Raw genomic sequence first — 23,050 nt, 5'->3', positions numbered from 1 at the left:
TTCAGCTGCAGATGTGTCTAGTGATGAAAGTCCAATGCTGCAACAATATTACATATGAACCTGTAATCCAAGGCCTATGAAGCTGGATGTGATCAAACAGGAGATGAAAAGATTAAACATTGACATCTTGGATGTCTGTGAACTTAAATGGAGAGAAATAGGTGAATTTAATTTAGGTGATCATTACACATTCTACTGTGGGCAAAAATCCCTTGGAAGAAATGGAGTAGCACTCATAGTCAATGAAAGAGAAGCAGTACTGGGGTATAATCTCAGAAATAACAGAATGCTATGCTTGAATCCAAGGCAAACCATTCAGCTTCACAGTAATACAAAGTTGATCAGCTCTATGAAGACCTATACATCTTGTAAAAAAAATACCAAAGAAAGATATCATATTCATCACAGGAGATTGGAATGCTAAAGTAGGAAACTAAAAGATAATTGGAATAAAAGACAAATTTGGCCTTGGAATATAAAATGAAGCAGAGCAGAAACAAATAAGAGTTTTGTCAAAATAATTTGATCACAGCAAATTTTCTTTTTTCAATAACCCAAAAAGCGAATCTATACATGGATATTGCCAGATAGATAATCTATGTCAAAATCAGATTGATTATGCACTTTGCAGCCACAGGTGGAGAAACTCTATATAGTCAATTAAAGAAGAGGAGCTGATCATGTCTCAGATAACGAATTTCCTATGGCCAAATTCAGACATCAATTGAAGTCTGTAGAGAAAATTATCAGACCATATAGATATCTCCTTTATGAATATGAAGTAGAAGTGATGAATAGATTTAGGAGATTAGATCTGGGAGATAGAGTGCCTGAAGAATTATGGAAAAAAGTTTACAATATTGTATCTCTAAGCAACAAAAAAAATTCCAATGAAAAAGAAGAGCAAGAAAACAAAATGGCTGTCTGATGAGGCTTTATAAATAGAAGAAGGAGGAAGGAAAAGGAGGGGTAGCTAGGTGGTGTAGTGGATAGAGTACCAGCCCTCAAGTCAGGGGGACTTGAGTTCAAATCTGGCCTCAGAAACTTAATGTTTCCTAGCTGTGTGATCCTGGGCAAGTGACATGACCCCAAGCAAAAAATTAAAAAAAAAAAAGAGAATATTCAAATTGCTGAACAAATGCACTTGTCTTCAGAAGTAAGTGACCATTGCTATTTCTGACCCCATTCCTCCCAAGGACTCCCCGCCGCCTACTATGGTGTAAAGTAACCCAGAATTATAAGCTTGTCCTCTTTCAGAACATTGATGATGAGGAGTCCAGAACATCATAAAATTTTTCTTCTTCCCAGTTTCTTCCTGCACTGATGGTGGCTGAAAGTGGCAATGGCACTGTCATGAACCTCTCATTCACTCCTTTTGGGAGGCATAAACTAAATTGGTTTCCTTATAAAACCCATGCCAGCATCACCGTGTTCCTCTTCACTGTAGCCCTTCCAGAAAATGTCTATACAGCTCCAACTTGGGTAAGATGGCCTTCGTTTGCCAGGCTTGTTTCATTCAGGGTTACTATTTGCAGGCAATATCTGCTGAGCTTTTTTTATTTTTTGCAATAAAATCTGTTTGTCTCTCAGGTCTATTGGATTTCTTATTGTTCATACACATGTGCATGTTCCATGTACATGTGTGTTAGAACCATTTTTGAAAAAAAATTTTATACACTTTTTTTTTTCTGTGTACGTCTATTTCTAACCTCAGGAAACAGGCCAGAATTGGGAGAATCAGACAATTTTTAAGGCATCTTTTCTAGCTTCCTTCCTGAACAGTGTAGTCTTTAAAAAAGGCTGCTCCGAGATCTTTTGGTAGTGACAAGGAACTGGAAACTAAGTGGATGCTTCTCAGCTGGAGAATGGCTGAATAAGTTATGGTATATGAATGTAATAGAATATTAATCTTCTGTAATATAATTTCAGAAAGGCCTGGAAAATTACATGAACTGATGCTAAGTGAAGTGAACAGAACCAAGAGAACATTGTAAAAAATAACTACAAAATTATGTGATGAGCAATTGTGATGGACTTAGCTCTTTTCAACAGTGAAGTGACTCATAGCAATTCCAAAAGACTTGTGGAAAATGCCATCCACATCCAGAGAGAAAGCTATGGACACTGAATGTGGATCAAAGTTTTCATCTGTTTTTTGTACTGCTGTTTGCTAGATTTTTTTCCTTTGTGTTTTTTTCCCTTGTGACCTGATTTTTGTGTGTGTGCATGCATGTGCACACATGACAAATATGGAAATCAGCTTAGAAGAACTGCACATTTACTCTATATTGGATTGCTTGCCATCTTGGGGAGGGAGGGAAGATGGAGGGGGAGAAAAATTTAGAACACAAGGTTTTTCTTTTCTTTTTTTAATTTTAATTTTTAAAGCTTTTTATATTCAAAACATACATGGATAATTTTTCAACACTGATCCTTGCATAGCCTTGTTTCAGATTTTCCCCTTCTTCCCTCCACCCCCTCCTCTAGATGGCAAGCAATCCAATATGTTATACATGTTAAAATATATGTTAAATCCAATATGGAACACAAGGTTTTTCAAAGGTGAATGTTGAAAACTGTCTTTGCATGTATTTGGAAAAATAAAATACTATTAAAATAAATAAGCCTGCTCAGCAACATGACAAATATGAAAATATGTTTAAGAGATTTATTTAACATATCAGATTACTTGCTCTCGGGGGAGATAAGGGAGGAAGGGAGGAAAATTTGGAACAAAGACTTACAAAAACAAATGTTACCTGTATTTGGAAAATAAAATACTATTGAATTTTTTTTTTTAAAGGCTGCTCAGACACCCTAAATCTCACTGCTACTTTAGTCCGTTGAGAAGAGGGCTTGTGCTGCCTCTTTGCAGGGCTGTGACTACACTTCCTATATCTGCTGATTTTTTACCTCTCTCCACAGGAGTATGAGGTGGGTAAAAATGGTCAAATGGTATGAGTGATGTCTTTTGATTCATGCATAAATGAGATTTAAGGGAAGCAGAGTTGCATAAAGTTGTCAGAAAGCAACTCTGAAAAGGACTTTGGCAACTCTTACACCAAAGGTTCTGGCCTTCCCTGAACATACTCTACACAATAATGTAATAGGATGATCAACTGTGAATGATTTAGCTACCCTGATGACTAGAATTATACAACAGTTGTGACAGACGTGTGATAAAAAATGCTATTCATTTCCCAAGAAAGAACTGATGGACTTGGATTGTAGCTTGAAGCATAATTTTTTTACTTCTTTTTGCAAAGTAGATAATATGGAAATATGTTTTGCATGATTACACATGTACAGCACATTTCCTGCTTTCACAATGGGTGGGGGAGGAGTGGGAGGGAGAGAACAAATAAAATTTTAAAAGAAAGAAACAATAAAGATCAAGCAAAAAAATATATGCGATTGTACTCACTAAACAGAAGAAAGGCATTATTAAAATTGCATGGCATTGTTTGTGTCCATAAATATTCTATCCTCTGGACTTGGTTCTTTTCAATAATGAGCTGATTCAGGCCAATTCCAGTAGACTTGTGATGGAAAGAGCCATCTGCATCTAGGGAGAGGACTATGGGGACTGAATGTGGATCACAACATAGTATTTTCACCTTTTTTGTGGTTTGCTTGTGTGTTTTTCCTTTTAGATATTTTTCTTGTGTAGCATGATACATATGAAAATATGTTTAGAAGAATTGCACGTTTAATTTATATTGGATTACTTGCTGTCTAGGGAGGGAGAGAGAAAAATATGGAGCACAAGGCTTTGCAGGGATGGATACTGGGGACTATCTTTGCATGTATTGTGAAAAAGAAAAAGCTATTACAAAAATATTCTATCCTCATTTGACTATATGTAAAGATCTAAATTAAAATATTTTTATTTTAAATTTTAGATTATATAATAAGAAAATATGATAGCTTTAAAGAAATGTTTTCAAATTACTTTTTTCATATGTAGTTTTATGTTCATACAGAATAAATTATGCAATTAAAACACTGAACCTATAAAGAAAAAAAAAGTCCCCATCATTTTTTACTACATTACCAATTGGGCCCAGGCATTTGCATTCTTATTACAGTATCTGACAATTTCAACTCTAGTGATTTGTAAAAATATTGAGTAATTTTTGATAGTAGGTTTATTCCTGGAAACCAAATGACCTAAAAGCAAATAACCTTAAGACAACTTGGCTTAGTCAAATATGGTTTGATATTTCTTAAGTTCTTCTAAACCTTCATTGATCAATCATATTCTTTTGTTGTTGGTGATAACTAGGTGGTACAGTGACTGGAATGATGATCTTGGAATCAGAAATTCTGAGTTTAAATGTGGTCTCAGACAATTTCAATTATGTGACTTTGGGTAAGCCATTTATCTTCTACCTCAACTTCCTCAACTAAAAATGCAGATCAAAACAGCACCCACCCACCAGGGCTGTTGTGAGGATCAAAATAGATAATATTTGTCAAGTGCTTAACACAATACTTGGCACACAGTAGGTGTTTAGTAAATGCTTATACCTACTCTATTATTTTTCAAAAGCGTTTTTAATATGTATTTCTTACTATTCTTCTTAAACCAATCCTTTTCCCCACTGAATAATTCTTTAAACTCATATTATAACAGATAACACATAGTCCTGCAAAACAAGTTCCCACATTGGCCATGTCCCAAAATGTATGTCTCATCATTAGTCCATCACCTGTCTAATATGTTGGGGAGGGAAGGGATGTACTTTATTATCAGTGCTCTGGACTTGGGCTTCATCACTGTATTGTTCAGAATTCTAAAATCTTTCAAAAGTTGTTTTTCTTGATAATGTTGTCATTTTAAAAATTGTTTTGAGTACTTTTCACTTCATGAAAATTGGTTCATAGAAATATTACCAGTAATCTTGGAAAACATTGATTTTATTATTTCTTATGATATAATAATATCCCATTATATTCATATACCACAATTTATATAATTGTTCACCAATAAATAGATATTCCCTTGATTTCCTGTTTGGATCTACTATGAAAAGAGCTACTATAAATATTTTTCCCCCTTTGATCCCTTTGGAATATTGGCAGAGATGTGCTAGAGCCCATACCAATCAGCTAGTAAGAAAAGATTATTAAATTTTTAGCGTGATCATTTAAATCTTGCTTAGATTAGGGCTTTACATATTGTTTGGTTGGTTGTCTAGATTAAGAAAGTGAAGAAAATGTTAATGCAGTTTAATCCTAAAGGTTGTTAAACATCAAGCATATCCCTGGAGTAGGCTAGCCTAATAGTGATGTTGCTGGGTAAAGGGGTATGGACAGTGTAAGGAGTATCATTCAAAATGTTTTCACAAATGGCTGGACCAATTTATAGTTCTACTAATACTGCATCAGTAAGCTTGTTTTTTTAATAGCTTGCCTAGCATTTGTAATTTTCCTCATCATATTTTGTCAGTGTGAAGGGTATGAGGTATAACCTCAGAATAGATTTAATTTTAAGTTCTCTAATTATTAGTGATTTGGAGCATTTTGTATGGTTATTAATAACTCAAATTTCTTCTTTTGGAGAATGGCTCTTAACTTTCTGAATCTGAATCAGTTTCTTATATCTTGAATATGAGACCTTTAACAGAGAAACTTGCAGCAAAGTTTATTTTTCCTTATTACCTATTTCCCCTTTTTTTACATTTTAAGTTTAATTACATTAGTTTTGTTTGGAAAAACCTTTTCAATTCTATAGAATCAAAGTCATACATCTTTTGTGATCTTCTCTGTCTCTAGTTGGATCATGAATTCTTCCCCATCAAAAGAAAAGGCCATTTTCCTTTTGACCTTCTAATTTATTTATGATTATATAATATGATTTATAATTTGTTAATTTTTTAATGTCCAAGTTTGAAGAGCTTATTTTGATATATGGTATGAGGTATTGCCTATTCCTAATTTCTCCCAGATAACTTTCCAGTTTTCTAGCAAGTTTTTTTTTTTAATTGAAGCTTTTTATTTTCAAAACATATGCAAGGATAATTTTTCACGATTGATCCTTACAAAACCTTGTGTTCCAATTTCCCTCTCCATTCCCCTACCTCCTCCCCTAGATGGCAAGTAATCCAATATATGTTAAACATGGTAAAAATATATGTAAATCCAATATAGGCATATGTATTTATACAATTATCTTTCTGCACAAGAAAAATCAGATCATAAAGGAAAAAAATGAGAAAGAAAATAAAATTCAAGCAAAAAATAACAAAAGAAGTAAAAATACTATGTTGTGGACCACACTCAGTTCCCACGGTTCTCTCTCTGGGTGCAGATGGTTCTCACAAGATCATTGGAACTGGCCTGAATCATCTCATTGTTGAAAAGAACCATCTCCATCAGAATTGACCATCGTATAATCTTTGTTGTTGCTGTGTATAATGATCTCCTGGTTCTACTTATTTTACTCAGCATCAGTTCATATAAGTCTCTCCAGGATTCTCTGAAATCATTTTGCTGATTATTTCTTATAGAACAATAATATTCAACTTCATTCCTATACTATAAAATTTATTCAGCTATTTTCCAATTGATGGGCAACCACTCAGTTTCCAGCTTCTTTCTAGCAAGTTTTATTAAATAGTGAGTTCTTAACTATTGATTCAAATTCAACTGCTATTCAAAGCCTCAGCTTTGGTTTGTTTGGTTCTTGTTTTTGTTTTCCTTCTGTTTTTGTTACAAGGGAAGGCTCAACTGAGAAAAGGAATAGAGAGAAGTACAATTAGTAGTGAATGACTTAATACCACAAACTATTAATAATATAAAAAATTTTAAATTCAGTATAAACTTATGTAAAAAAGCAAAACTGAATACTTTTATAAATACTTTTAAGTATTATGTATAATATATATTATTAATATATGTTGATTTGTCTTATTGAATATATATTATATATCATATTATACATTAAACTTTTACATAGATAATTTTATGCACATATTTTATATTACCTTTATTGCTTACCAGATAAAATAAACATTCATTAAATAATTTTTAGTTGATACAGGGAATAAAGTACTGGTCTCAAAGTCAGGAAGACCTGAATTCAAATCCTATATCCATTATTCCATATAATCACACAGGAAGGATTAAAAAAATTTAAAAACATTTTAAAAATATGAAATCGTTTAATTTTAATATGAAATACTGAACATTTCTTTATGCATATACCTTTCTTTCAGTGTTATTATGAAGATTAAATGAGATATTTGTTAAGTGCCTTGCTAATCTTACTTAGCTATAGAAATGTGTCTTTTCCTTTCCTCCCCCTCCTTCTCTTCCATCTCCTTTTTATCCCCATTTTACAGTGAAGAAACTGAAGCAGATTCAGTAATTTACTCAGGGTTACTCAGCTAAGTGCTTAGGGAAAGATTAGATCTCAGCTCTTTCCTGGCTCCTGATATATCACAGCTAGATATTTAGATTTGGTTATATAAATCCTCTATTAAGCTTCAATTCCCAAGTCTGACTTTTAAGAGCACTATCCTACTTTTCCAGATTTCTAAGATGTTAATTCCCTCCATTAAAGCTAAGATCTAAGTAAATTAAAATGTACTCTTTCCCCAAACACATCCTACATCACTTTTGTTCCTTAGGGAAGAAATGTCTCCCTTTTTTTCTTTGAAAGTTGAATTTTTACAAAGATTAAATAGAAAAAGAAACTGTCAGGGATATCAAAGGGAACCAAGTTCATCATAATTTATATTAATATAGGACTTTATTTTATTGTATGTTTTTCTCAACATAATCAAGGGAAGTTGGATTTTTTTTTTTTTTTTTTTTTTTTTTTTTTTTTTTTTTTTTTTTTTTTTTTTTTTTTTTTTTTAATTTTTTATTTAATAATTACATTATATTTACACTCATTTCTGTTCCGATTTTTTTTCCCTCCCTCCCTCCACCCCCTCCCCTAGATGGCAAGCAGTCCTTTATATGTTGGATATGTTGCAGTATATCCTAGATACAATATATGTTTGCAGAACCGAACAGTTCTCTTGTTGCGTAGGGAGAATTGGATTCAGAAGGTATAAATAATCCGGGAAGAGAAACAAAAATGCAGATAGTTCACATTCGTTTCCCAGTGTTCTTTCTTTGGGTGTAGCTGCTTTTGTCCGTCATTTATCAATTGAAACTCAGGTCTCTTTGTCAAAGAAATCCACTTCCATCAAAATATGTCCTCATACAATATCGTTGTCGAAGTGTATAATGATCTCCTGGTTCTGCTCATTTCACTTAGCATCAGTTCATGTAGGTCTCTCCAAGCCTCTCTGTATTCATCCTGCTGGTCATTTCTTACAGAACAATAATATTCCATAACATTCATATACCACAATTTACCCAGCCATTCTCCAATTGATGGGCATCCATTCATTTTCCAGTTTCTAGCCACTACAAACAGGGCTGCTACAAACATTTTGGCACATACAGGTCCCTTTCCCTTCTTTAGTATTTCTTTGGGATATAAGCCCAATAGAAACACTGCTGGATCAAAGGATATGCACATTTTGATAATTTTTTGGGCATAATTCCAGATTGCTCTCCAGAATGGTTGGATTCGTTCACAACTCCACCAACAATGCATTAGTGTCCCAGTTTTCCCGCATCCCCTCCAACATTCATCATTATTTTTTCCTGTCATCTTAGCCAATCTGACAGGTGTGTAGTGGTATCTCAGAGTTGTCTTAATTTGCATTTCTCTGATCAATAATGATTTGGAACACTCTTTCATATGAGTGGTAATAGTTTCAATCTCATCCTCTGAAAATTGTCTGTTCATATCCTTTGACCATTTATCAATTGGAGAATGGCTTGATTTCTTATAAATTTGAGTCAGTTCTCTATATATTTTGGAAATGAGGCCTTTATCAGAACCTTTAACTGTGAAAATGTTTTCCCAGTTTGTTGCTTCCCTTCTAATCTTGTTTGCATTAGTTTTATTTGTACAAAGGCTTTTTAATTTGATGTAATCGAAATTTTCTATTCTGTGATCAGTAATGGTCTCTAGTTCATCTTTGGTCACAAATTTCTTTCTCCTCCACAAGTCTGAGAGATAAACTATTCTATGTTCCTCTAATTTATTTATAGTCTCGTTCTTTATGCCTAGGTCATAGACCCATTTTGATCTTATCTTGGTATATGGTGTTAAGTGTGGGTCCATGCCTAATTTCTGCCATACTAATTTCCAATTATCCCAGCAGTTTTTATCAAATAATGAATTCTTTTCCCAGAAGTTAGGGGCTTTGGGTTTGTCAAACACTAGATTGCTATAGTTGACTATTCTGTCTTGTGAGCCTAGCCTTTTCCACTGATCCACTAATCTATTTCTTAGCCAATACCAAATGGTTTTGGTGACTGCTGCTTTATAATATAATTTTAGATCAGGTACAGCTAGGCCACCTTCATTTGATTTTTTTTTCATTAATTCCCTTGAGATTCTCGACTTTTTATTGTTCCATATGAATTTTGTTGTTATTTTTTCTAGATCAATAAAATATTTTCTTGGAAGTCTGATTGGTATAGCACTAAATAAATAGATTAGTTTAGGGAGTATTGTCATCTTTATTATGTTCGCTCGGCCGATCCAAGAGCACTTAATATTTTTCCAATTATTTAAGTCTGACTTTATTTGTGTGGAGACTTTTTTATAATTTTGCTCATATAATTCCTGACTTTCCTTTGGTAGATAGATTCCCAAATATTTTATGGTATCAACAGTTATTCTGAATGGAATTTCTCTTTGTATCTCTTGCTGTTGGGTTTTGTTGGTGATGTATAAAAATGCTGAGGATTTATGGGGATTTATTTTGTAGCCAGCTACTTTGCTAAAATTATGAATTATTTCCAATAGCTTTTTGGTAGAATCTCTGGGGTTCTCTAGGTATACCATCATATCATCTGCAAAGAGTGATAGTTTGGTTTCCTCATTGCCTACTCTAATTCCTTTTATATCTTTCTCGACTCTTATTGCCGAGGCTAGTGTTTCTAATACGATATTAAATAATAATGGTGATAGTGGGCAACCTTGCTTCACTCCAGATCTTACTGGGAAAGGTTCCAGTTTTTCCCCATTGCATATGATGCTTACTGATGGTTTTAAATATATGCTCCTGACTATTTTAAGGAAAAGTCCATTTATTCCTATGCTCTCAAGTGTTTTTATTAGGAATGGATGTTGGATTTTATCAAATGCTTTTTCTGCATCTATTGAGATGATCATGTGGTTTTTGTTTGTTTGGTTATTGATATAGTCAATTATGTAATAGTTTTCCTAATATTGAACCAGCCCTGCATTCCTGGTATAAATCCTACTTGGTCATAGTGTATTATCCTGGTGACAATTTTCTGTAATCTTTTTGCTAATATTTTATTTAAGATTTTAGCATCAATATTCATTAGGGAGATTGGTCTATAATTTTCTTTCTCTGTTTTCAGCCTACCTGGTTTAGGTATCAGTACCATATCTGTGTCATAAAAGGAGTTTGGTAGGACTCCTTCAATCCCTATTTTTTCAAATAGTTTATATAACATTGGAGTTAATTGTTCTTTAAATGTTTGGTAGAATTCACATGTAAATCCATCTGGTCCTGGGGATTTTTTCTTAGGGAGTTGATTGATAGTTTGTTCTATTTCTTTTTCTGAGATGGGACTGTTTAGGATATTTACTTCTTCCTCTGTTAGTTTGGGCAAGCTGTATTTTTGGAGGTATTTTTCTATTTCATTTAAGTTGTCGAATTTATTGGCATAAAGTTGGGCAAAGTAACTCCTAATTATTGCTCTAATTTCCTCTTCGTTAGTGGTGAGTTCTCCCTTTTCATTTTTAAGACTAACAATTTGATTTTCCTCTTTCCTTTTTTTAATCAGATTTACTAAGGGTTTGTCTATTTTGTTGGTTTTTTCATAGAACCAACTCTTAGTTTTATTAATCAATTCAATAGTTTTTTTACTTTCAATTTTATTGATCTCACCTTTTACTTTTAGAATTTCAAGTTTAGTGTTTGACTGGGGGTTTTTAATTTGTTCCTTTTCTAGCATTTTTAATTGCAAACCCAATTCATTGACCTTCTCTTTCTCTATTTTATACAAATAGGCCTCTAGAGATATGAAATTTCCCCTTATTACCGCTTTGGCTGCATCCCATACATTTTGGTATGATGTCTCATTATTATCGTTTTCTTGGGTGAAGTTATTAATTATGTCTATGATTTGCTGTTTTACCCAATCATTCTTTAGTATGAGATTATTTAGTTTCCAATTATTTTTTGGTCTACTTCCCCCTGCTTTTTTGTTGAATGTAATTTTCATTGCATCGTGGTCTGAAAAGGATGCATTTACTATTTCTGCCTTACTACATTTGAGTTTGAGGTTTTTATGTCCTAATATATGGTCAATTTTTGTATAGGTTCCATGAACTGCTGAAAAGAAAGTGTATTCCTTTCTGTCTCCATTACATTTTCTCCAGAGATCTATCATATCTAGCTTTTCTAGTATTCTGTTTACCTCTTTGACTTCTTTCTTATTTATTTTCTGGTTTGATTTATCTAATTCTGAGAGTGCAAGGTTAAGATCTCCCACTATTATAGTTTTACTGTCTATTTCTTCTTGCAGCTCTCTTAGTTTCTCTTTTAAGAATTTAGATGCTACCCCACTTGGTGCATATATGTTTAATATAGATAGTGCTTCATTATCCATGCTACCCTTTAGCAAGATATAGTGTCCTTCCTTATCTCTTTTAATTAGGTCAATTTTTGCTTTAGCTTGATCTGAGATCAGGATGGCTACCCCTGCTTTTTTGACTTCACCTGAAGCATAGTAGATTTTGCTCCAACCTTTTACCTTTAACCTGCATGTATCTCCCCGCTTCAGGTGTGTTTCCTGTAAACAACATATTGTAGGATTCTGGCTTTTAATCCATTCTGCTAACCGCTTCCTCTTTATGGGGGAGTTTACCCCGTTCACGTTTATGGTTAGAATGACCAATTCTGTATTACTTGCCATCTTGTTAACCCGGTTTATGCTTTCCTCCCTTCTTTCCCCTTCCCCCCCTTCCAAGTATTAAGCTTGTGAGCACCCCTTGCTTCTCACAGCCCTCCCTTTTTAGTGTCCCTCCCCCGCCTTAGAGTTCCTCCCCCTATCTTACCCCTTTCCCTCCCAGTTCCCGTATTCCCTTCCGCTTAGCTTATTCCTTCCCTTTCCACTTTTCCCTTCTCACTTTTCAATGAGATGGGAGAAGTTTCACCATAGATTGAATATGTCTTAAGATTTTTCACTTAAAGCCAATTCTGAAGGCAGTAAGATACCCACTATATTCATCCCCCTCCATTCTTTCTCTCAGATATAATAGGTTTCCTATGCCTCTTCATGAGATGTACTACCCCCACTTTACCCTTTTTCTGGTACAATGTCCTTTCCACATCAATTTCTAGAACAAGGTATACATGTATTCTTTATACATCTATATAGTCAAAATATAGTTCCCAAGATTAATCTTTACCTTTTTAGATTTCTCTTGAGTTCTATATTTGTAGATCAAACTTTTTGTTAAGTTCTGGTTTTTTCATCAGAAATAGATGAAATTCGCTTACTTCGTTGAATGTCCATCTTCTTCCCTGGAAAAAGATGCTCATTCTCGCTGGGTAAGTTATTTTTGGTTGCATACCAAGTTCCTTAGCCTTTCGGAATATCATATTCCAGGCCCTTCGATCTTTTAATGTGGATGCTGCCAGATCCTGGGTGATCCTTATTGTGGCTCCTTGATACTTGAATTGGGTTTTTCTAGCCGCTTGCAATATTTTTTCTTTCACCTGAGGGTTCTGGCATTTGGCCACTATATTCCTTGGTGTTTTGATTTTAGGATCCCTTTCAGTGGGTGATCGATGAATCCTTTCAATGTTTATTTTTTCCTCTGTTCCTATGACTTCTGGGCAGTTCTCTTTGATGATTTCCTGGAAGACAGTGTCCAGGCTTTTTTTTTCATCATGTTTTTCTGGGAGTCCAATGATTCTCAGATTGTCTCTCCTGGATCTGTTTTCCAGGTCTGTTGTCTTCCCCAGAAGGTATTTCACATTTTTCTCCATTGTTTGATTTTTTTGGATTTGCTTGACTGATTCTTCTTGTCTCCTCGAGTCATTCAATTCCACTTGTTCAATTCTGATTTTCAGTGAAGTATTCTCTTCACTCACTTTTTTAAAATCTTTCTCTAATTGTCCAATTGAGTTCTTTTGTTCTGTGGAATTTTTTTCCATTTCGCCAATTTTGTTTTTTAGAGAGCTGTTTTCTGTTTCCAGTTCACTAATCCTATTTTTCAAGGATTTTACTTCTTTATCCACTCTCTCTTTAACTTTCTCCAGACTCTTTTCCCATTTTTCTTCTAGCTCCCTTGTGAGAGCCTTTTTAATCACTTCTATGAGGTTCATCTGTGCTGAGGAACAGATGATTTCCTCCTTTGGGGAATCACCTGGGGACTGCCTGTTTTTAGTCTCCTCAGGAATTAGAGTCTGCTCTCTATCTGTATAGAAGCTGTCAAGGGTTAGAGTCCTCTTCAGCTTCTTGCTCATTCTGTCTATTAATCAGAGATAAACTACCAAAGAAAAACAGAAAAAACTGGAGTCTTTCTTTGGGGGGGGGGTTGGGTATTTATCGAGCTTCCTCTACAGACTGCAGGGGGCAGCAGTGAGGCACTAGCAGGACTGTGCTGCGCCTGCGCTCTGAGATCCCAAAGCGTGCTGAGTCACTGAGGGGGGGGAAGGGGGGGGGGCCAGGTCCTGAGAGACTCCAGCTGTTTGGGGTTGTGTTCTTCAGCCCCGGTGTTTTTAGCTTCTCTGCTGGGCTGTTGACTTGCTGCAGGTTCCAAACCTGTAGCGAAGCTCTCCCCGCAGAGACGGCTACGATCACTCCCCACCCCCTCTCCAGTCTGCTCCCGTGCTCTCACTGCCGCTGCCCTCAGCCTGCGCCCGATCTAAAACCGCCCCAGCCCTCCAGTAAAGACAGACCTTTCTTGGCGGATCTCAAGGATGGCTTCTCTTGGTAACTATTTGTGGGTTTTTTTCAGTCAAGCATTGATTCAGAGGCTTGTAATGAAGTGGATAGTGAGAGAAAGCGCGGAGCTTATGCAACTGTGAGCCTCCTCTCCGCCATCTTAACCGGAAGTCCCCTCTCTTAACCGGAAGTCCCCTCAAGGGAAGTTGGATTAACCCAATTTTATATGAAAAAATCTGAGGCTCAGAGAGTTTAAGAGAATTATCCAAGATCACAAAGTAATAAAATAGCAATTGGAACCCTCAACCTCACACTCTGAATTTAGTGATCATTCCAAGATAACTATGCAGCTTAAAGGGAAAATTTCTTTCTTTTCCTGCCCTGTATTTTATTTTTCCAATTACTTGTAAAGATAGTTTTCAACATTCATTTCTGAGATTTTATCTTTCAAATTTTTCCCTCCCTCCTTTCCCTTTTCCCAAGACAGCAAGCAATTATTTGTAATTCTTCTAAATGTATTTCCATATTTGTCATGTTGTACAAGAAAAATAAGAACAAAAAGGAAAAACCACAAGAAAGAAAAAGTAATCAAACAAAGGTGAAATAGTATTCTTTGATCCACATTCAGTCTCCATAATTCTCTCTCTGGATGTGAATGGCATTTTCCAACTCACATTTATTGGAATTGTCCTGAATCATCACAACTGATCATTTCATAATTTTGTTGTTACTGTGTGCAGTGTCCTCTTGATTCTGCTTATTTCACTCAACATCAATTCATGTAAATCTTTCCATGTAAATCACGTAAATCATCTTGCTGATCATTTCTTACACAACAATAATATTCAATTACATTCCTATACCATAATTTATTCAGCCATTCCCCAACTAATGGACATCCACTCAATTTTCAGTTCCTTGCCACTACAAAAAGAACTGCTATAAACATTTTTGCACATGTGGGTCCTTTTTTCTCTTATAATCTCTTTGGGATACAGATCTCAGAAGTGACACTGCTAGAACAAAGGGTAGGCACAATTTTATAAGCCCTTAAAGAGCAAATTTCAATAGAAGAAATTAACAGTATTGGCAAAGGATATATTGTCAATATCTTTGCATAGCTGGAAAATTCAATGTGATATAAAAAGTATCATTGTATATTAATACATTAGATATCTTCAGAAGTACTTGGATTCAAGTCTTGTCTTGTCCCTAATCCTGGGTAACCCTGGACTTCTCAGTGCCTCAAACAAACTCTTTAAAACTATAAATTACAGAGTGGATATTGATCTTGAGTAGAGAGAGTTTCTTCTCTGGAAGTTCCCTCTACCAGTGAAGGAATAATAATAGTAATATTAGTCATAATCATTATAGTTCTTTAGGGCTTACAAAAGAATGTATATACACACATGTATGGATGTATAAAATCCCATTTGATTCGTACAACACTATGACACAGATATTATTTATCTCCATTTTATAGATAGGGAAACTGAGTTACCCCAGGGTCATACAGGATCTATTAAGTGTCACTTTGAAACCCTCTTAAATTTAAAACTTTTGGGGAAATACGGGAGAATATAAGTTTCTATCAAACTTGTACCTTTTAAAAAATTTCTATTTTTTAAGCTCATCCCCCCCCCCCAACTCAATATAGAGTATTTAAACCACATACCATAATCCAACACAAAATAGATTTTTCTTGGTAGACTCAATGCTGTTTGTTTGTATGCATTCTTTAAAATCCAATCTTTTTAAGGAGTTTAAAATTTTTTTCATTGCAGAAAGAACCCAAACTTCAGAAGCATCAAGAAACATAGAGCTATATTAATAATTGCTGCTGAGTTAAATTTCTGTATCAAGCTGTGACCTTTCAGTCCTTTATTTTGAAGCCCCAAGGCAAATTATGTACAAATGGATCTCTTTATGTAGTGTGGTTAGGCTGAGCAATGGAGATTTCTTGGCAAGTCCACAGATGTGCCCTGCCTAGTCCACTAACATGAAAACTTGCAGGGAGCCTTCTTCGGGACATGAATGATTCATTGCAAGTGTGATGAGAAAAAGTCTGTGCTGAGACAGAAGAGCTGATGATTCAAGGACTTGCAGATACCATGTACTCTATACTGCATAAACACCAACAAAATACTGCTTACTCTCTCCTAAAGTCTCCCAGGATATAAGTTTTTTTTTTTTTTTTATCATGGTTCTAAACAGAAGGCAATATCAGAGGAATTATGGGGCAGCTAGATGGCCCAGTTGATAGAGACAAATCTAGCCTCAGATACAGCCCCATTAGCTGTGGGACTCTAGGCAAGTCCCTTACCCCCATTTGTCTCAATTTCCTCCTCTGTAAAAAGTGAGCTGGAAAAGAAAATGGAAAACCAATGAAGTATTTTTGACAAGAAAACTCCAAATGGAAAACAAAGAGAAAGACATGGCTCAACAGCAGCAGCAGCAGCAGGAATTTAGAAAAGAAAATATCTAAACAAGAAAGTCATATTAGGCTTTCTTGGTTTGCCATGTGATTGGTCTAGCCACATTCAACACTACTCCCTCATAGAAGAGTTTACTTAGACACCTGAGAATTCACTGCATAATAAATAGGATATTATAATATTTTAATAGTATATATGTTATAATATATATGTAGCACATAATATATATAGTATAGCATAATATAGTATAGTATACATATAATTTATAACAGTATATTATAGTATATATACTATTAATTAATATATACCATTAATTATTACTTATGCTATTATACTATTAACATGTTAATAGTATAATAACGAGAATTCACTGTAAAATAAATATACCAAAGTACTTAGATTATCCTTAGGTTAGTTATCTAAACATTGAGGACCAGGAGCTCTTGCTGCAAGGGCAGCTATCCTTAGGTCTCCTTTCAGGCTTATGCAAGTTATGCATTTCCTCATCCAGTCACTGGCTGTCATTCATCCATCTTTTTTTTTTTTTTAAAGCAATCAGGGTTAAGTGATTTGCCCAGGGTTACACAGTAAGTATGTGAGGCTAGATTTGAATTCAGGTCCTCTTGACACCAGGGCCTGTGCTCCATTCATGACATCCTTTACTCTAACATCTCAATCAATGGTTTCTTTTGTTAGTTTCATGAGGGAAGGGTTTTCCTGAAGATCACAAGCAGGTTCAGACAGAAGTCTTAGTCTCAACTCTAATGTTGACCAGAAAAAAAAGATGTCCCTCTTGTTGATAGATGAAGTTACTCTCTCTGGTCCTTGAGTTCTTCCTTCACTAAGAAAAATTCTAGCAAGTAAAGTGTGGCTGCTGAAATGAGCAGTCCCAGTCTTGGTCAACAGTTTATGATTAAGAGATCTCATGACAGATGTATCCCTCCTGTAAAGCCAAAACTAACAAATTAATCATCAACCTTTATATGTTTTTCACTGTCATCTCCTTTAAACAACAACAAAAAAATTAGGGAAAATGACTCATCTCTCTCATTAAATCAGAGAACAGAGAGCACCAAGAAGCTGCCACTGTAGGTAAAAATTTTACCTTCTGCTTGCTCCAGCTGTCCTAAGTGTCTGATTACTCTGACTACAAATTCAGAAGACCTGTCTCTGTTACAATAAATCATAGAATTGATAAATGTAATGTCTTTTCTGGGGAGTCTTATCATCATTAAAAAAACATATCTTTGTTTTGCAAACATCATGCCAGCTGATTTCAAGCTCTATGACCAGACAGTCCTAAAGAAAGTTAAGAGCTGTCCTTTGAGATACTCCATCAATTAATTGATCTTTTTCTGGCTGATTCAAATCTCCTAATGTTGTTCCCCTGAAAGGGTAATAGGGGTGCTTTGATAAATCAAGGTTTTCCCTGATTTCTTTGCCATTTAGATTAGACTAAATCTTTTCTAAAAGAACAAGAAATCTATCCCTCAAATTTGATTGAGTTGGAGAAGGGAATGGGGGATGGCTAAGACTCAAAACTTGGGATAATGATGGTCTTATTAACATAATTTCCCATTCATCTAAGGGCATAAAAGACCTGTTCATGTAGAGTCCATTCAAATTTGGCAGATATCCCTAAACTGTATGTATGTCACTACACCTTGTCCTGCTGACCAGATACATTTCTATATAAAAGTACAGGCAGGGAAGGACAGCTTTGTCTATTAGACCTGAAGTCTTTATCCATGTTGAGCATCCTTTCAGTGCTATGGCTAAGTAAACTTCTTTTTGTTAACTGCTGAATGACCTGTGTGTCTAATATTATTCCAACATCACACCTAAATAACTCACTAAACTAGTCCAAATCGGGCTCATCTCACTCTAATTGGCATAGTTAGTAATCAGGATAAGATGGCATCATGGCTTTGTATTGTAGCTTAAAAGGGGAAATGATGATGTCCATATGAAGGATAGAGAAATTGGATGGCCATTTAGAGCAAAGTGGCATCCTATGGCAAAGGCCCTTCTGGTGGCATAGGACATCTCACTCCAAGGTGATCCTGACTCTTTGAAGGCCAGCAGAGCACTGAACAGGCTTTGAGAAGTTGGCCACAGGTTAATGAATTCTTGGACTGCAACTCTTAGGCAGGATATTACAATGAAAAGACGACAGACCCTGGATTCTTTGGACCAGAAATCTCATTGTCTATACTTACCACCAAGGTAATCATAAGGGAGTCAATTAATTTCCATGGGCTTTCATTTCTTTACATATAAAGTGTAGAGACTGAACTGGATGCTCTCCGAATTTCCTTCCAGCTCAATAGCTTTTTATCCTAAAACCACACATCAAACTATGACAGGTTTGGATTCTACATCAGTGGAAACAGTATTCACATCAATTAAACTATGAGTTGTTGAAATATTGAGAACCCTAACACTGATTCAATTAAAATCAATTATTATTTACCAAGTGGAGTAACTACTGTTCACAGAACCCTATGACAGACTCTGGGGGAGGCACAAAGTTTAGATAAGTTTAAGTTCCTGAACTTCTGGAGTTTTTAGTCTTCTAAGTAGTAGGATAAAATACAAATTCATCACAACCACAGTCAATGCTCTGGGTCTTTGGGACTTTTTACCTTTCTCTCTCCTCCAGGAGACCCTTCTTATATCTGGACCCAGAATTGTGGTTCTTTCCTAGGGAAGCATGGTCTTCAAAGAGAGATCTCCAATTCCTTTTCTTGCATTCTGGTTCCTTAGGCTCTCAGTTCTGGAGCACCTGGGACAATTATTTAAAACTGAGGATGCGCTCATGTCTTATGTGTCTCCCCAAATAGAAGGGAGTAGAGAAGTATTCAAAGTATAATATAAAATCAGGTATAGCAGCTGTTTTATTTTCTCCACACAAAAGCAATGCTTAACATAAAAGATAATAATAATTAGTACTTACTATATGCTAGGTACTGTATTAAATAATTTTACAATTATTATCTCATTTGATCTTCACAACAATCTTCACAGGTAGTTGATATTATTATCCCCATTTTACAGATGAGAAAATCGAGGCAAACAAAGTTTAAGTGACTTGCCATGGCTAGTATACTAATAAGGATCTGAGGCCATGTTTGAACTCACATCCTGCTGGCTCAGGCCCTAGGCCCTTATTTATAGCACCACATACCTGCTCCTAAATTCAAAACAGCATATTGACAAATATTAAAAATAAGCAATAATAATTTATATAACTATATTCTCCTGGGAAAGATGAGATTTAAAACATCAGAATACGAAAGATTCTGTAGAACTACAGAATCAACATTTCATCTTCAACTCAACTCTGCACTTTTTTGGTTAAGGTCCATAGGTTTTCTAGCAAGCCAATACAGAAAATATCTGCAGGCTCTTAACTGAGGGAGCCAGGAGTGGATCCCACTCTCTCAAACTCACAATTGCTTTCAAGGCTGACAGCAGTCATCTCAGGATTGTCGTAGCCTGTGCTCAGAAAAGCCAATTAGGGCCCCACGGTCCCAATTCAGGATCTCCTGGGAGCACATGGAGCCTATGATACCCAGGGTTTGGAGGAGAATGCCTGCCCCTTTCTCCACCCTCATGGGGTGTCTTACTTGTCCCAGAGAGGGGAAGGAAGTGGGAAGCCCAGAGGGCATTTCCTTTGAGCAGGGCAGCTTTTCCTCTTTGATGCAGCAACTTAGACTTCCCCTCTTTCCTTTCAGGAGTTGAAAAACTGAGGAAGCCCTCAAGATTTGCTATGGAGTGTGGCAACCCCAAGCTCAGGGGAGCTTTTTGGATGTTCATGGCATGGGCCCTCCAGGCCCAATCCCCATATATGCTCTGCTGGTTATAGGCCAGTCTAACAATGCTACAAACCTAACACCCAATAATGCATGTTAATGGTATTAAAGACATGCAGAAGAAACGCAAATTAAGACAACTCTGAGACACCACTACACACCTGTCAGATTGGCTAATTTAACAGGAAAAATAATGATGAATGTTGGAGGGGATGTGGGAAAACTGGGATACTAATTGTGAACACATCCAGCCATTCTGGAGAACAATTTGGAATTATGCTGAAAAAGTTATCAAACTGTGCATACCCTTTGATCCAGCAGTGTTTCTACTGGGCTTATACCCCAAAGAGATACTAAAGAAAGGAAAGGGACCTGTATGTGCCAAAATGTTTGTGGCGGCCCTGTTTGTAGTGGCTAGAAACTGGAAATTGAATGGATGCCCATCAATTGGAGAATGGCTGGGTAAATTGTGGTATATGAATGTTATGGAATATTATTGTTCTGTAAGGAATGACCAGCAGGATGAATACAGAGAGGCTTGGAGAGACCTACATGGACTGATGCTGAGTGAAATGAGCAGAACCAGGAGATCATTATACACAGCAAGAACAATAATGTATGAGGATGTATTCTAATAGACGTGGTTCTCTTCAGCAACGAGATGATTCAAACTAGTTCCAATTGTCCAGTGATGAAGAGAGCCATCTACACCCAGAGAGAAGAACTGAGTGTGGACCACAAATTAGCATTCTCACTCTTTCTGTTATTGTTTGCTTGCATTTTCATTTTCCTTCTCAGTTTTTTTTTCTTTCTAAATCCAATTTTTCTTATGCAGCAAGATAACTGTATAGATATGTATACACACACATGTGTAGGATTTAACATATAATTTAATATATTTAACATGTATTGGACTACCTGCCATCTAGGGGAGGTCATGGGGGGAAGAAGGGAAAAACTTGGAACAGAAGGTTTTGCCAAGGGTCAATGTTGTAAAATTGCCCATATATATATTTTGTAAATAAAAAGTTATTTTAAAAAAGACATGCAGAACAAAGTGTTCTTTGAGATCTTTCCTGAGAGATGGGACAGAAAAGGCTGCCTGGAGCAGGTAGCCTCCAAATTGGGCTTTGGAAGCCAGGTGAGATTTCAACAAGTTGTCAGTGAGGAATACTCCAGGGATGCTCAGTATTGATCTCAAAGACACATTCATGGAAAGTCCTGTAGCCAATTCAAAGACTGAGGAGTAATCCAGTTTGGCTAAAACACAGGCATGGAGACTAGAGCTCTGCTTCCTCCACTTTTTGAGTCATTCAATCTTGTCTGATTCTTCGTGACTCCATTTTAGGGGTTTTCTTGGCAAAGACACTGGAGTGCTTTGCCATTTCTTTTTAGTTCATTTAATAGATGAGGAAACTGAGGCAAATGGTTATTTAATAGGTGAGTAAACTGAGGCAAATGGTTAAATAATTTGCCCAGGATCATATCTAGTTAAATTTGATTTTGAATTCATGAAAATGAGTGTTCCTGATCCCAAGTCCACTGTTCCATTCATTGTGCCTCTTTTTACCCCCTGATGCAATTGGGGTTAAGTGACTTGCCCAGGGTCACACAGTTAGGAAGTGTTGAGAGTCTAAGGCCAAATTTGAACTCAGTTCCTCCTGACTTCAGGGCTGGTGCTCTATCCACTGTACCACCTAACTGCCCCCATTGTGCCTCTTAACGACCCAACTGGACCAGTTCTTTTTTTTCCCATGAAAGGTGGCAAAGCCTGGTATTTAGTTGGCCCAGGAGGCTAAGGCTCAAGCTACTTCTCCTTTGAATGACTTCCTAGTGGTCTCTGATTTATTGACTTAGACATAATAAAGGGCCACCCAATCAATGCAGACTCAAAGACTCACCCCAACCTGCCTTGTATATGGAGAAGAAGCACATCCACACAAGCTAAGAATCAATGATGAATATTCTTTCTATGCTATGGATAAGTAAATCTAATACCAAGATCTCCCACTCACTCAGGGCCATCGCTCATCATACAGATCCATATCTTGCCATTGGACTCAGATGGCTCAGAAGGAGAGATTGAGGCTGGTGATTTTGCACAGTCCTTCCTTACCTAAATATAATTCATTTTCAAGTCAAGACTTTCCTTTCCTGATGTCATTGGTCTTCTTCCAGGACAAAAGACAACAACAACAACAACAAGAAATGATCTACAAGGTCCATTACATTCAAATACCAACTATAACAACAAAGTGAAGACAGTCCAGGATCAGGTCTGACCACTACCACACCCATAGCTCTTGAATCCCCTGGGATAATCCCAATTTCAAGACTTTTAACAAGATTTTATAAAATAAGACTATTTTATTAAACCACAATACCAATTTTTTATTTGGGAAATATGTTCCCCATAAGTGATTGATTACATAAAGTGAAGTAGTATGAGAAATGTTGGGAGAAAAGGATAGATCTATCCTTTTATCTGTCTTTTTCTCATTTTCCTTTTTATACTGATCTCACTTCCCAATTCTCCCAATCTTTCTCTCCTTAATCCTTTGACTCTTATTCCCCTGATCCTTCCAATTGGGGAATTTTATAATGGGAACTACTGGAAGAATAACATTTTGCTTTAAAATCTATTATGCACATTGAGGGTTGCTTGTACTGTTCCTAAAATATTAGTTTCCCATGGTGATATTAGATATTTATAGAGCAAACTCGAACATGTAATTTTCAATGAAAGTCTTGCAAGCTTTTTATTTTTAGAAGCTTAAATATCATTGAGTA

General features: G+C 35.9%; 1 long non-coding RNA gene across 1 annotated transcript in view; it reads right to left on the bottom strand.

Annotated features, from left to right (window-relative positions):
- Window positions 1-6,638: 6,638 nt before the first annotated feature.
- The window catches only part of LOC127540279 (uncharacterized), a 31,004-nt gene continuing 14,592 nt past the window's right edge, over window positions 6,639-23,050 (bottom strand). The window contains exons 3-4 of the long non-coding RNA XR_007948114.1: window positions 19,091-19,230; window positions 6,639-6,732 (exon numbers count right to left, since the gene is read on the bottom strand). This is a non-coding gene — a long non-coding RNA (uncharacterized LOC127540279). The remainder of the gene's footprint in view (window positions 6,733-19,090; window positions 19,231-23,050) is intronic.

The sequence above is a fragment of the Antechinus flavipes genome, chromosome 6 (genome assembly GCF_016432865.1).
Source record: "Antechinus flavipes isolate AdamAnt ecotype Samford, QLD, Australia chromosome 6, AdamAnt_v2, whole genome shotgun sequence".
NCBI lineage: Eukaryota > Metazoa > Chordata > Mammalia > Dasyuromorphia > Dasyuridae > Antechinus > Antechinus flavipes.
The sequence above is the reverse complement of the archived record's forward strand: the minus strand, read 5'-3'. Positions and strand labels throughout refer to the sequence as shown.